This window comes from Mastigoproctus giganteus, chromosome 1, assembly GCF_048544385.1.
Source record: "Mastigoproctus giganteus isolate SK-2022 chromosome 1, ASM4854438v1, whole genome shotgun sequence".
NCBI lineage: Eukaryota > Metazoa > Arthropoda > Arachnida > Uropygi > Thelyphonidae > Mastigoproctus > Mastigoproctus giganteus.
In genome coordinates, this window is record NC_143575.1 from 174,403,642 (window position 1) to 174,416,699 (window position 13,058).

At 37.3% G+C, this 13,058-nt stretch overlaps 1 protein-coding gene across 1 annotated transcript in view; it reads right to left on the reverse strand.

Moving 5' to 3' along the window:
- The window catches only part of cnk (connector enhancer of ksr), a 327,711-nt gene that overhangs the window by 54,105 nt on the left and 260,548 nt on the right, over nt 1-13,058 (reverse strand). The gene's annotated exons all lie outside the window — the stretch shown is intronic.

Below are 13,058 nucleotides of genomic sequence, written 5' to 3' on the forward strand. Positions count from 1 at the left end.
TGGATTTGGATATGAGTGACATTGAACAGTGATCACTTACTGTATTTTTCAATTTGGCAACGCTGAAATATGTTCATATGGCTTTTCTCACCACTTCTAACTTCTTATTTAAATAGACTTATCCCAAGCTGGCACTGTTCTATAAATCTTTTTTACTTCAGCATACAACTGAAACTGTTTAAATTTCGTTTTACACCCAAATAAAATGACAAGGACAGCCTTTTACTACCAAGTATTCAATCTCCTCTTTTAATACACTTGCTACTCCAGTTTTTGAGCTGGCCATAACAGGCACATTATGAAACAGTAATTTTTTTTTCAAGGAATCCCATTTTTCAGGTTGTTCAGGACATGCCCAATACTGCACCCTATAAAATCACCTTTCAATGCTTGCACTGAGAGCAAGACCCTTTTGATTTTTTTTTTTTTCCCCATTATGAAATAAAATGGGATATAGCTTGAAATTGCCAATTACTACCCTCTGCAGTAAATCAAAAATGGCCTATTTTTCAAGCCATCACTACCTCTTCTTTCACATTCTCCATGCAGTTTAACTAACAGTGTCTGTTGTTTGTGCTCTTCCATAACTGCATTTTTTTATTATTTTAATATCAGGAAATATTTTTTCTAAACAATGCTTTAATATCAGGAAATATTTTTTCTAAACAATGCACCTGCATGATCAGCTCAACTCACAGGAAGATTATGTTCTATGACAAAGATGAAAATAGATATTCAGAATTTATGACGACATCATCATCACTATGAAATACAACATCTATTTTTTAATTTTTTTAATGCACTGCTATCTGCCCCTTTTGCTTATTTGTTTGCAAATGTCTGAATAAATTTCATTTCCTGCAACTTGAAATTGAAAAGTTGCAGCTACACACGGGACACAGTGCAAATTTGCTACCATTTTCAAATTTTACAATAGATGTAAAACTTTGCATGTCTTCTAAAATTTTAGATCATATTTCTTTGGCATCTTACTGAAAGACAATGTTAAGTAGCTTAGCACCTTTTATTGCACATTGTTACCTGTAATGTGTGATCACTTTATAGTACTAATTAATTACTATAAAATTGATCACACATTACAGACAACAATGTTATAATCTCATGTTTCAATTTTTCAATGTAAACTAGCAACACCCAATGGTCAATTCATTAACAAAAATAAGCAGAAATTCCCTACATTTTTTTAAAAATTTCCAGTTTTAAAATAGTTTTATTATTTTTTTGAAAAGAAGAAGACTGAAACTGAGTTTCTTGCAAAAAAGAAAATTTTTGTAATCAAACATATTACAATGGTGAAGGAGTCAAATCAAGTAAAGAAGACAGATTCTTTGTCATATGCCAGGGAGTTAGCAGCTATGCATATGTCATAACCAACTGACCAAATATAGTTGTCTACTGGACATGTTCATCTTGTATCTGTATGCTCTGCAATAAAAGCAACCTCTCCTCACCTTCTGTTATGTCTCTTTCCTGTATGCAATTATATTTACCACATTCAAATTCTGCATTCAATATAATGACACCATATTTCAGATATTCCTTATATCTGCTTTTGTTGATTTAACCAGTATCTTAGAAATTATCAATTAGATTTAAGCATTATGTGATTCTGCAGTTTTTTTTTTTTTTTTTTTAATGTTTGTTGTGACTTTAACACATCCCACAGTTTCTTACAGGAGTAAGCATAATTTCAGAAGTTTGGAAGTGTCCAGGTTTGAAACAAAAACAATTTTTGGCCACACATGAGCCTATTATTACAAAAACAGCTTAAAGAGTGACTCATCACAGACAGAATTATTGGCACACTGCCTTAATACAAAACTACAAACACAAATTAATAATGCCCAAATTATAATAATTATGCAGTGTTATCCATGTTTAAGATGCATTTAATTATCATTTACTGCCTGGTACGGGCAATGCTAGCCCAAAATGAATATACTAAATGTTAGATTACCAATATAATTATTAGAGATCTGGAATCTGAAACACATTATTTTCAACCATAAAATTGGATGATAACATCTTTTTAAGGTCCCCTTTTGGTGAAATAAATTATTATTTTCTAAGCTTTGCTTTGCAGTGCTTCACCTTTGCAAGATGAAGGCTTGAAAGCTCCTTATTACAGCTCCTACCTTTTTGCTAGCATTCTAAGTAAATGACAGACACCCACCTGTAAGTACACCTTCAGGGGAATGGATTTCAGTCTAGTATATTTTATTTCTTTTCTCTCACTTCATCTCATTTAATGTATTAAACCAAGCAGAATTGGAAGTGAGTTTTGTCTAAATTTTAGAAGTGTTAGCTTTTGGGTTATATTAGTAAAATCACCAAATACATCCTCTATCATTTAAATTTATTATTTATAATATGACACTCTTAATTAACACCATACAGAATTTTTGTAATTCTCAGTTAAAATATTATTTGTTTAGTTTTTTTATGGTAGATATTTATGAATAGAGAGTTATTGCATTAATTTAGTCACTATAAAAAACATACCTGTTATGGAGAGATTACTCACTCCATAACAGGTATGTATAGTATGTAACCATATGAGCAAACGGGTGACATTTCTAATTTCTTTTACATTACTGCTTTCGGTAAACTTCATAACCAAGTGCAAACTGATCTTGCTAATTACACTACTCAAGCTACTGACTCGCTTGAAGCGGAGAGTGGCAAAGAATGCCCAGTGTCCAAGTACAGCTAACATGAATCAGGGTTTAAAAAAAGCCAAGGATTAAGAAAAAAAGTGTTCTACCAGCTTTTTTTTTTTTTTTTTTTTCAGTTACCAAAATATGTTTGATTACACTTGTAAAATTTTGCCTTAGTTGTGTGGAATTAAATTTGTTTTCTCTCCCCATAATATGTTGCTATTTATGGAAAAAGGTTAACCAACAGAAACCACACAAAAAGAAAATATTACACATAACTATATACTAAAATAAATAAACCATAAAAAATGTTGATTTTCAGGGCATTATAAAAGCACTGTCCAATTAGAATGTGGAGGCATATGCTAAAATTTTTATATCTTTTGTCTTTTAACTAGGTTTAGTAAAGTAGCATCAAGTTCCCAAAACAGCTTCCATGGTTAATCTCTTCCATAAATAGTGATCGAACTCACTTTTGTGCTTTAAAAGTATTTCATAATTCAAATGTATCTGCCCTTATTCTGCAATCCATCCGATTAATAGATGCTATATAGCACTTAAACTATCAAAGTTTCTTCTCCTGAAGTTAAAATCTGTGCCTTTACCTTTAACTACTGCAACATCTTTCTTCATCTTCCAAATGACGATTGTGTGATCACTACCTGACAATGGTTCCTGTACTTTAAGCTCTGTGATGTCATCTGATTTGTAAATATTCTTGGCCCTAATATTTTTTTCTAACATGCTGGTACAAATAATAATCATCTAGTTTATTTAAATATTTCCTTCTCTGTGGTAAGTTTCTATCCCACTTAATCCATCAATGTAGTGCCGATTTAAGTCACCCATAATAAGATATTTGTACACAGTTCCATCTGCATGTAGACTACTGTCATACTCTACATAATCTTCTGGTCTGTAGATTACTCCCACTCTCATTATACCTTTGCTTTCAACTAACTCACACCACACAGATTCTATGCTGGCAGATGTAATTTCAAATTCAACAAAAGCTCTTTTCATGCTCAGGCTGCTTTTGGTAAGAAGCACGACTCCATCTTTCTTACATACATTATAAGTAGTGTGGTGGAACTCATCACCAATTTATGGGTGGCACCACATTTCTGTCAGCACTATTATGTCAGCATTAGTTGTTCTAACCAAGAGTTCAAAGTCAGTCATTTTATTGACAACACTCCTGACATTACTATAGACACAGTTAAAACTAAGTAATCTTCTGCAGTTTACTACCCTGACACCTCCTTGAAGTTATTTAGGTTTATTTCCCTAGCTTTTATTCTCCCTCGTTTGAAATGTTGCCACCCTCAGAACATATCGACATTGGCTGTTGTGGCAACAAAAAAGAATTCATGGGGTAGGGGTAAGTGCGAGCATTACTTTGACCCATATCATCAGATAAATGCAGATCTGAATTACCCTTTCCCCCCAACTAGCAGTTTTCCCTGAACCCTTAAGGTATCCTCAATGATAATGGCAAAAATCCTTGCACCATCTTTGTTCAAATGAACATCATCTCTACAAAATACATTCCTTCTACCTACAAATCTAGACCATTCTGACAAATTCCCCCACCCCATAGAGCCGTGCAGATTTTCTCAAGTCTTGAGTTAATCCGCAAGACTTTCAGCATATATAATCCCTCCTATCATGTCAGGGCAGAATTGCAGACATATACACATTCTGACTTAACTCATGGCATTTTTCAGCATAGTCTTATATTCATCCAACAGATAGTCACATCATGTACGTTTAATATCATTAGTCCCCACATGAATAATAATTCTCTTTTTATCACCCTTAAAATCTGACAATCAATTGGTAACATCATCAATTGTTGCTCCTGGTAAACATGCTGTGGTTCTGGTCCATCTAATCTTATTACAAAAAATGTTACCTGTTTCCTTGACAATAGTGACACAATAAAAATAGAGATCATCTTCGACCAGCACAGTCTGCATCACTTGGTAGGTCACAGGATACTTGAGCCCCTGATGAGCTCCCAGTTACTTTTGTTTCTAGGGCAAGCGCTCATTTTGTCAGCAACTCAAATTCTTCTTGTAATGCACCAATTTATAATTTGAGATGAGTACACTCCTTATATTGGGTGCAAAGAAAAGAATAGTCAATTGAGCTAGGTCTGTCTACTAGGCCAGCCTTAGAATACATGCTGGAAATATCCACAGGCATTTCTGCCTGAGTCACAATGTCCTTGGACTTTATATTTGTAAGTGGATCCTGTAGCAACAATTATGTAAGTAAAATTTAAACATTAGAAAGATTAGGAAATTTAAATGTATAATATATTCCAGAATTTTGTAATCTTTCTAATGTTCAAATTTTACTTACATAATTGTTGCTACAGGCTGAAAAAACCTGAACTACTAGTGAAATTAAATTTAAGATACCCAACGAAAGTTACGAAGTTCCCCAAAAATATTAATAACAAAGGTTATCTGAATATTAAGCTGTAGCTTTCCAAATACTTATCTAAATACAAAAATAAATCAACTTAGATGGCTATAGGAATTCAAACTATATATTATCTACAGTTTAGCATATTAAATAAATAATTAAAAAAAAAAAAAAAAAAAACCCAATATTATTTCAAAAACTAAACTGCTGTGAACAGTTTTGGAAATACGGCTACACACCACTGTAGTCTTGATCCCAGAATTTATGTGATACACAATACTGTACCTTGTAGAAAGCCTTCAAGCACCAGTACTAAAAAAGCTATCCTGAAAAAACAAACAGCTATCCTCAAATCTCCCCAGAGGATGCGGTTATTGTGGATCGGGCACATGGGTTCTGGAACCGTAAATGGCTCGAGAGCCTACGAATCTGTTCATCCGACCACAATATTATGAATAGGGACAGAGGTATGTGTATGCATCCTCTGTTTGAAACTATCATCCTAAGTACGGATGAACGGTTTTGCTTGACACGTTCCCGAGCTGTTTCCGCTTCCAGTTCAGACCATGCGCCGACTGCACCATGTGTATAAGTACTGTGAGCCTGTTATATATGGACGTGCTGCAGGAAGTTTTGTTACTGCTGAGGAAGGAAGCCGATGCTTCCGAAAGCTCCAGATTTTTATCGTTTTTATCGCTTTTAATCCGGTTTATTTTAGTGTATTTTATCGTAAGGATTTCATCACAGTTTTAATGTTTTTCACATGTACATAATTTAATATAACAGCAGTTTTTGTAAATATTTATTTTATTTTATTTTTAATTTGTAAATATTTTAGTTACAGTAAAATACTTCTTATGGTTGGTGTATGAGCTGATTTATTGCTAAAATACTAAAAAAAAAAAGCTGCTTTCAATTTGATCTTTTTTTTAATAGAAATCACCCAATGGGACATAGAATCATTTTGATCACTGTATCTGTGGTAACTGAAAATTGCACATTTTGCAAAACCATCATACCTCTTTTTTCATCCCGTTCAATTTCATTAACACTGCCTGCTTGTTTCGTTCTTCAGCATTAATTTTTTTTTATTATTATTATTTCACAACTGTGAAATATATTTTTGAATAATGTGAAAAAATTTTATTTGTTGCACAGAGCATTAAACTACAATACATAAATAAGCTTTCGGCTGGGTGGCAGCCTTCATCAGATTAAAATACTTGAATGGCAGTTAGAATAGAGATGCACTGCCAGGATGGTGCGTGAGGCGCGTGGTTAATTATTTGTTGATGTTTGTGGCTGTGACGTATTGTGGTGACGTGGCCAGCGTTTGTCTATGGATAGAATTACTGACTCTGTGATGGGATTAACTTGACAACCACTGTTCCTGTTCAAAGAGGTGTCCGAGCATTTTATATTTAACGATTCCAACCAGGTACGCCTTAGGTAATGGTGGGACCTGTCCACAACCACGACATCGCGGTGTGGGTCGATGTCGTGATGGGTTGTCCAGACATGCTCGGCGATAGCTGAGTGTTCCACATCTGCCAAACGGATCGCCCTTTTATGTTCTGAGAGGCGTTTCTCGAGTCGACGTCCAGTCTCTCCAAAGCTCGTGCAGTCACGGCAAGAGACGCGATAGACCAAACCGCTCTGTAGAAGGGTGGGGACAGGTGCTTTTATGTTGGAAATGAGAGAACGCACCATCTCGAGACTTCTTTCTCCTCTAGTTGGCAAGACCACCTACACCGTCTCCAACAGTGTTGAGTTCATAGAAAGGATCCTCTCCACTGCCTGAACCTTGCTAACTCGCGCCTGGACACACTCCAGCTCCGCAGATGAAAGACGCAAAGAGGTCACCAGAGTCAAAGTAGACCTTACGAGGTGTGGCTACCCTATCGACGTCCTTGACAGGTGTGATCTACAAGCACGGGACAACGTGACGACTAACAGCAACGCCAACAGTGACGAGTCATCCACGAGGGCATTCATCCCATACTACCCCAACTTGTCACAACAGATCGGTAGAATCCTAAAATCACATGGGATAAAGTGCATCCAGCTCCCAGGCAAGAAACTGCGTTCTCTCATTTCCAACATAAAAGCACCTGTCCCCACCCTTCTACAGAGCGGTTTGGTCTATCGCATTTCTTGCCGTGACTGCACGAGCTGCTACTTTGGAGAGACTGGACGTCGACTCGAGAAACGCCTCTCAGAACATAAAAGGGCGATCCGTCTGGCAGATGTGGAACACTCAGCTATCGCCGAGCATGTCTGGACAACCCACCACGACATCGACCCACACCGCGATGTCGTGGTTGTGGACAGGTCCCACCATTACCTAAGGCGTACCTGGTTGGAATCGTTAAATATAAAATGCCCGGACACCTCTTTGAACAGGAACAGTGGTTGTCAAGTTAATCCCATCACAGAGTCAGTAATTCTATCCATAGACAAACGCTGGCCACGTCACCACAATACGTCACAGCCACAAACATCAACAAATAATTAACCACGCGCCTCACGCACCATCCTGGCAGTGCATCTCTATTCTAACTGCCATTCAAGTATTTTAATCCGATGAAGGCTGCCACCCAGCCGAAAGCTTATTTATGTATTGTAGTTTAATGCTCTGTGCAACAAATAAAATTTTTTCGCATTATGAATCCGGAGCACGTAGGCCTCTTTTCTTTTGAATAATGTGCCTAAATTTATTAAATTTTACAACAAACAATGGGAATAAACGTTCAGTGTACATAACACTATCATCTGCACTTTGAAATACACAGAAAGAAATGCAACTTTCTTTCAAAATGCAAAGAACTGTTTGATTACATCACATTTCCTGCCACACAAAATTGAAAAAAAAATCAAGAAAAAAAAAAAAATCTCATCTATATACAGTACACAAATGAAACAGGTTATCTTTTCCCATATTTAATAATATGCAAAAGTTCTGCATATATGTTCTCTTAAACACTACAACATAAGTCTCTCGTACTTTATTAAGGAGCATTGTTAAATCAAATTTTGCTTCATACCACATATACAAAAGCAATATAGTTTAATGTTACAATATATCCAATGAAGAGTACAACAGATATTCCAGCATTTCTCAAACCGTTCTGCGGAACACTAATGTTCCATAAGATGTGAACAAGTGTTCCATGAAAAATCGTAATTAATAATTAAAAAAAAAACAAAATAAATAAATTTTGCATATTTGTAGCGTACACCACTTTTGTATCATTATAATTTTTAACATTTTTTTTTTTTTTTTTTCAGTTAATATACTAGCATAGACTAATAATCAAATAGACTGCGGACCACTTTATTTTGGCGGGCTTTGCATAAAGGTAATGACATACATGAAAAAAGTAGCAATGTGGTGATCTACACTAGGAATTTCGCATTTCTAACCTTTTTTTGCAATGGTGTGTTACATTAACGACAAGCATCACAAATAGAAATATAAACAAAATATATTTATTAATAGTTAAGGCAAAGCTAAGTAATACTTGACAGGTGCTCTCAAAATATTCCAAAACGAGCATTTGCAACCTTTATACAACAGTTTTGGTAAACCTGACAATTATGGCTGAAATATTATCAGAAGCCCTCAGTTTGCTTCAGTTTATCATTTTAAAATGGAAAACAAAATGAAAAGTTCACTAGGTGCAATCTAATATTTAATTGAACCGCCTCTGGCCCTGACGACAGAAGCACACTGTTGAGGCATTGAAAAGATCAATTTCTGAAGATAATCAACTGATAGTTTGTGGTTCCAAACATGAATTATGGCTTCCTCAAGTTCACGAAGGGTCTTTGGTTTCTTTCTGGCAACTGCAGGTTCTACACGATGCCAACAGTTCTCTACAGCATTCAGGTTCGGGCTGTTTCCTGACCAGCTAACAGTTGTAATGGACCATTCTTCCAACCATTTTTTCACCTGTAACAAATGTAAACACATTACTGTCAAACCGCTAAAGCAGAAATGAAGCTAAAGTAACTACAGAAGTGCCTACTTACACTTTTCGCCCAATGACAAGGAGCAGAGTTATCCTAAAAGATGCAGTTACTTGGCAGGCTGAAATGGTTGGCAGCAATTTGCCTTACAATATATCAGGGCGTAGGTCACCGTATCATGGTGACCTACTCCGTGATACAAAATGCGCCTCCATATCATTTAGCTGGTAGGAAATTTCACTGTAGACACCATATAGTCTGGTTGGTATTCTTCACCACATCTACGGCAAATCATTTATCTCCCATCAGAGCCATGCAGGTTGAATTTCTTCTCATCTGAGAAAAAAACTGACTTCCACTGCTCGGGGATCCATTCAACATGCTCCTTACACCAAATTAATCGGGCCTTTTTCATTTTTTGTGTGAGGAGGGGCTTCTTCTTAGGACAACGGTCTACAAGTCCATTTTTGAAGAGGCATCTTCTGACTGTTACTGTACTTGCTACCACTCCTGTATGTTCTTCCCATTCCCTTTTCAGCTCAGACGAAGAAGCTTTATGGTTTTCAAGGCATAAGCGCTTCAAAACGCAGTCCTGTTTTGGCATAGAGCCTTGTTTGCACCTGGTTCCTTTTTTTCCTATCATAGACTCAGTATTCTTGAGTTTGGAAAGAAACCTAGTCACTAATTATAAGACACTCTATAAGCAATATGGCAGAAAGCACATCCTTCTTCACGTAAAGTAATAACAGCACTCTTTCTTCAGGGCCAACTGCACGTAACTCACCATCCTGACACAAGGAATGACTGCAACTCTTGCAGAGTGTGCTTATATAGCTGAAAGTAACAGTTGATGCAATATTATGTCATCACCACCTAGAAGTGTCAATCTTATCTGATGCAATCTGTAAGAAATATTGCCATATGCTTAAGTTATTCGGACGACAAATACAATTTTAAGGGGTGATGCACTTTCTTTGAATACCAGTGTAGTATGCCATTCGTATGTGATTTAGCCTGGAGTGCACGGGTTGAAGGAGAGGAGGAAGCGAACCGATATCATAACTAAACTCACTTCCTTGTATTAAATTTTTTCTGATAATTATTAGTATTTCGAAATATTATTATTAAAATAAATGACCATGGATTTGTGGTTGAAAAACTTTAAAACGAGAAGCAAACTACTTCTAGTAAGGAAAGTGTGGTCGATGAAGACGAACACAATATTGTCACACTTCAAAGTGAGGATGAAAAATCGCAGCATTTTGTTCCCTAAAAATCCGAAGTGAAAAAACGGAAACAATTAATAAAAGACCAAAACGAAAGTATAATAACAGTTAGTTGAATTTCAGCTTTACATGTGTTGGAAATAAACATGCTCCTGATGCACAGTGTATCATATGTAACAAAATATTAGCAAACAGTTCTTTGGCTCCGGCTAAACTTGTGCTTCGTAAGTGTTCCGTGAATATGTTAGCATTAGCATTAGTAGAGGCATTTGATGCAAGAAAGCAAGCTTATGCAGCATCAGCCAAAAAAAAAAAAAAAAAGTAACATAAATAAATAAAAATAACCACTTCCACTTCACCCCTCTGTTCGTTCGAAATACCTATCCAGCTGAGCCTTAAACTTATTTAGGCTATCAACTTCCACGACAAGGGATGGAAGTCTGTTCCACCCACCAACCACCCGCTGGCTAAAGGCAAATTTCCGCACATCTATCCTACATCTGTCTTTCCTCAATTTGAATTTATGCCCTCTCAGGTGATTTTTCTGAGCTAGAGGAAGAATCCCATCAGCATTGAGCATGCTCAAACCATTCAAGGCTTTGTACACCTCTATCAGATCACCCCGCTGGTGCCTAGTTTCCAGACACTGTAATTTGCAAAACTTAAGCCTTTCTTCGTAAGAGAACCCCTTTGTCCCATTCACCAATCTAGTTGCCCTTCTCTGTACTCGTTCCAGCAGCTCTACATCCTTCCTGAAATGAGGCCTCCAGGCTTGTATACAGTACTCTAGGTGTGGCCTGACCATTGCCTTATACAAGGGAATAATCACCTCCTTATCCCTGCTAGAAAAATTCCTATATATCATTGACAATACACCATGAGCTACTCTTGCAGCTCGTCTGCACTGCTCAGAGAACTTCATATCTGCCTGCACCACCACCCCCAGGTCCCTTTCATTCTCTACCACTGTCAGTGTAGTACCACAGAGTTGATACGTTGCTCTGGGGTTGCTGTTTCCCATATGTAGTACTTTACATTTGTCAATGTTAAACTTCATTTGCCACCTCGAAGCCCATCTGCTCAACCTTTCCAAATCCTGTTGCAGCAGCATAGTGTCAGTAGTGTCCTTGACAACCCTGCCAACCTTCGTATCGTCTGCAAACTTGGACATTAAGCCTGATATACCATCATCAATATCATTTATAAATACAGAAAACAATAAAGGCCCCAATACTGAACCCTGAGGGACTCCACTAATAACATTAGTTCACGATGAGCAGTGTCCATTGATTACCACTCTCTGTCTTCTCCCCCTCAACCACCCCTTTATCCATAGCAGCAACTTGCCTCCAATGCCACACTGCTCCAATTTGTGCAGCAGTCTTCCATGTGCAACAGTATCAAAAGCCTTTCTAAGATCCAAGTATATAATATCAAAGTTATTCCCTGCATCCAGTTCTTTTGTGACTGCATCATAGTATCCAATCAAATTGGTCAGGCAAGACTTCCCCTTAACAAAACCATGCTGTGTCCTAGCTATAACTGAAGTCTTGTCTAGATGATCCTGCAGTGCTTCTTTCACCAGTGCCTCCATTAATTTTCCGGGAACAGAAGTTAAACTCACAGGTCTATAATTACTTGTGTCAGCCTTTGATCCCCCTTTGTGAATTGGGGTCACATTTGCACATCTCCAGTCAATGGGTACCTCCCCTGAGTCCAAGGAAGCTCTCATAATTATGGCTAAGGGTTTGCTTACCTCCTTTGCTGCCTCCTTTAATATAACTGGATAGATCCCATCCACCCCAGGTGCCTTTCTTGTGTTTATCTTCAACAATTTCTCCTCCACTTTGCTCTCAGTTATTACAAGATTCTCTAGCTTACTGCTAGAGTTGAATACACCTCTGGCATTCCCCTCGCTGAACAACTCCTCATGTGTGAATGTCGATGCAAAATATTCATTTAGTTTGTTAGCTACCCGAGCAGGGTCATCAACAGTTGACCCATCGATCTCAAGTGGACCAATCTGATTCATCCCCTTCCTTCTAGAGTTTACATAAGTAAAGAACTCTTTGCTGTTTTTCTTCGCATCCCTTGCCAAGGATCTCTCGTAATCTGCCTTCGCCTGCCTAACCTCCTTTGTAACTTGGTTACAGATCAACTTGTATCTATCATAGGCGTCCGTGTCACGTGTTAATTTGTATGTATCCCATGCATTTTCTTCTCTGCCATATGCCTCATTAGTTCATCTGACAACCATTTAGGCCTAAACCTTGAACAATATTTCTTAGTTGGTATGTAAAGCCTAGTAGCTTCCACGATAAGTTCTTTCAATGCTTCCCATTTTGAATTTGCTGTTGGCAATATCATCAGTTGATCCCACTGTATAGAATTTAAATACTGTCTCAGTCCATTGTAGTCGCCTTTACGAAAGCAATACCCCTTTCCTTTACCCCTAATGGTAGTTACCTCTTTGAGTAACTCCCACTTCAGCACACTGTGATCACTGCCACCAAGTGGTTCATTTATCTGCAGATTCTTAATGCATGAAGAATCACTACTGATAATCAAATCAAGAGTATTACTCCCTCTAGTTGCCTCCCGAACATGCTGATGTAGAAAACAATCATCCAATAAATCCACAAAAGCCTTGCTACTGTGTGAGTGACCAGCCCCCAAATTCCAGTCAATATCTGGGAAATTAAAATCCCCCATTATAAGACTCTCTGATTTACTGGCCCACTCTATTTCTCCG